We start from the raw sequence: 3,964 nt of genomic DNA, 5'->3' as shown, positions 1-3,964 counted from the left end.
GAACATACATTCATTTTGAGTAGCACGTCTAGTTCTAACTCCAACATCTGGATCACCAATAATCAACTCAAAGGGATGAGCTTTATTCCAGACAGTCTGTCTTGGAAGATTTGATCTTGATGATTCGCCTTGAAATACATTGGGATGTTGTGTCCTACTAATTGATCCTTCAGCATCTCCCCTTGAGTTGTTTCCAGGTTGACTTGATGATTCTCCGTCAGTAGCAGTGGTATATCCATTATTTCCAATATTTCCATCACCATTACCTTGAGTATCATCATGATTAACAGGTTCTTCACCAGCAGTAACCTCAGGTTCTTGATCATTTTCTGATTTTGAATCTGACATATCATCAAACTTCAGTTTCTCAGAAGGATCTTCAGTTTGGATACTAGGGAGTTTAGTGTCATCAAATATAACATTGACACTTTCAGTTACTTTGTGTTGATCAATGATATACACCCTGTATGATCTTCTTCCATAACCAACAAAAATACCCTCATATGCCTTTGCCTCGAATTTACCACGACGATCATCTTCATCCTTGAGCACGAAGCATCTGGCACCAAATACATGAAATTATTTGATAGAAGGTTCCTGTTCATTCATAATCTCATAAGGAGTCTTCATGAGGTCCTTGTTGATTAGAGTTCGATTCTGAGTATAACATGCAGTATTGACAGCTTCAGCCCAAAAGTACATTGGAAGACCTGATTCACTTAACATAGTTCTTGCAACTTCAATCAATGTATGATTCTTCCTTTCTACCACTCCATTCTGATGAGGGGTTCTAGGAGCTGAATATTGTCTGGTAATCCCTTTGTCTGTACAAAATCCATTGAGAAGTGAATTCTTGAATTATGTTCCATTATCTGACCTTATTGCTCTAACAGGGACATTAGAATCTAACTCGATCAACTTGATATGATCAATCACAACTTGTGGTGTTTCATCCTTAGAGTGAAGGAATAAAACCCACATATACTTGGAATAGTCATCAACTATCACAAGACAGTAACACTTCTTTGACATCGAAAGAACATTCACTGGTCCAAACAAATCCATGTGCAATAATTGAAGAATACCAATTATGGAGGATGTGTCAGTGCCTTTGTGACTTGCTTTCTTTGACTTTCCTTTCTGGCATGCCTCACACAGTCCTTCTGGGGAGAATTCCAGTTGAGGCAGACCTCTGACCAATTCTCTCTTGACAAGAGATTCATTGCTTTGAAATTGAGATGGGAAAGTCTCTTGTGCCATAGCCAACTCTCATTTGACGATGCCTTTACATAGAAACAATTGACTTCAGGACTGGTTCCAGAGTTCATGTCAGCTACAAACAGATTTCCTTTCCAGATTCCCATCAAGGAGGGTATTTCACTTTTCTTGTGCAGGATCTGACACTTTAGCTTGTCGAATAAAATATAGTAGCCCTTGTCACAGAACTGACTGATACTAAGCAGATTGTGTTCAAGTCCTTGCACAATATACACATTTTCAATTATAACATTTCCAGCTTGCAAACAGTCATATCCCTCAGTTAAACCTTTGATGTTATCTCCAAAGGTAACCACTGGGCCGGCTTTCTCAACCACATTTGATAGAAGGGCTCTATCTCCGGTCATATGTCTTGACGATCCGCTGTTAAGAATCGACAGTACCGGTTCCACCTGTTTAATGCCCTGCAATACAAATGGATTAGACCTTCTTCGAAACCCAAACTTGGTTGGGTCCGGCATACTTGTAGAATTGGCCTTTATCAGGCAAAACAACATTCTTAAATTTTATGTTCTCAACTTTCTCAACGACTAGACATTTGACCTTGTAAACAGCCTTGACAAATTTCTGTTTAGGCTTAGGCACAAATGTCTCCTTTCTAGCTTTAGGAGGACTAGCAGTCTTAGACCTATTATGCTTTCTATTATTCACATGCTGACGAGGAGTAGTCTTATCACTAGAAACATGCTTACCATTAAAATAAGCATACATCAAATTAAAAGCACAAGACATGCAATTAGGAACACCACATACTTTATGAGAGGAATTAAGAACATGCAAATTATGCATGGTAGGCATGGAATTTTTGTTATCCAACTCAGGTGTGTCTGAGTTAGTCTTAGTTGCTTTCACAACTTTGACTGGAACTTTCGACACACTTGGCTTGGAAACAACCTTCTCATTAGCAAGATCTTCAGCACGTATTTCTTCTTGAATAATAAAGGAGGTCTCATCAAATGGTTCAACAATTGATTCTTTATAGAGGGGTTTATCAACACCCTTAAGCACATGTGGTACTTCTCTACCTTTAGCACAGACATGAGTAGGGGAGTTTATGCCTAATTCTCCAATAGCAACATTGTAATCATAACCTACTCCAGATGTTTGATTAATAGCTTGCTTATTGTAGAACTCTTTAGCCTTCGAACAAGAATTAAAGTAAGCTTTAACCTTAGTCTCAAGACCGGTGATCTTATCTTTGAGAATAGTTTCGAGTTGTCTATAACAGTCAACTCTATTCTCTAGAAAAGATACTTGTTCTTTTAATTTGTCTTGATTAATGTGCACAAATCTTAATTCATTGACCTCTTTCTCAAGGTCTATGATTTGTTGAATTAACATTTCATTATCACGACGAGCACAATCTAAGGAGCCTCCTAGATGATAAACTAATTCAGCATCAGTAAATTTTACCTCTTTTCTTGACGATGAAGTGTTTCCATCAATAGCCATAAGAGCAAGATTCCCAACTTCTTCATCTTCACTGTCAGTATCATCCCAGCTTCTTCCCTTTGCCATGTAAGCCCTTTCAGATTTACTCTTTTGATTAGAATCAGAAGAGTTCTTCCTTACTTGCTTTGGCTTCCTGTGGCAAAGCGTACCAACTCATTGCAGTTAAAGCATCAAATGGTGCTCCGATCAACCATCTCTTTTTTGTATCCACCACTGCTGGTGTTATACCTTTCTGGAATCTGTTGTAGTTGGACTTGTACTTGAACTTGGGATTCCTCTTGAATCTCACATTGGAGAATCTCTTGACAATCAGGGCCATTGACTCATCTTCCAATTGCTCCAGTTCTTCCAAGGAGTAAAACTCACCTCCTGATTGATTTGTAGTAGGAGGATCAAATTCTGCTACTATCACATTTTTCTCAGCCTTGGAAGACTATACCATTCTCTCTGACTGTTGAGATTGTTGTTGTTCTTGTGGTTGTTGTTGTTGTTCTTCAGCTACTAGAGCAGTAGATGTGCTGACCACTCTACCTTTCCCGTAGACTTCCTTCTGCTGAATCTGCTCCAACTCATAAGTTTTTAACACACCATAGAGCCTTTCCAAAGAAATCTCACTCAGATATCTTGCTTCTCTTATGGCAGTGATTATATGTTCAAGATGAGTTGGCAGTGTTAAAAGGAACTTTTTGTTGACCTCCCTGATTGAGTAGTATTTTCCAATTATGTTCAGGTTGTTGATCAAAGCATTGTACCTCTCGAACACTTCAGTAATTCCTTCACCTGGATTGGATTTGAAATGTTCATATTCAGAGGTTAGGATCTCTAACTTGTTCTCCCTAACTTTCTATGTGCCTTCATTGATCACCTCAATAGTTTCCCAGATGTGTTTGGAATTTTTACAGTTCATCACATGTATGTTCATCAAGGAATCAAGGGAATCAACTAAAATTAATTGAAGGCTGGCATCCAAGGAGGCTTCTTCCATTTCAGCAGGAGTAAAATCTTCAGGCTCTTTTGCATAGGTTCTAGCTTTGGTAATTACAACATCATTTTCTATAACCTAAGGTTCAATAACCATCGGAATTTTTGGACCCTTCTTTAACATATCCAGATATTTGGGATTTGCAACTTGTAAGAACAAGAGCATCTTCTTCTTCCACATAATATAATTTTCTTTATCGAACAGTGGAATTTTAACGGTTCCAACTTTTTGTGAAGTCATTATAAATTTTTA

Source organism: Apium graveolens, chromosome 6, assembly GCF_009905375.1.
Source record: "Apium graveolens cultivar Ventura chromosome 6, ASM990537v1, whole genome shotgun sequence".
Taxonomy (NCBI): Eukaryota; Viridiplantae; Streptophyta; class Magnoliopsida; order Apiales; family Apiaceae; genus Apium; species Apium graveolens.
This window is presented reverse-complemented; position numbering follows the sequence as displayed.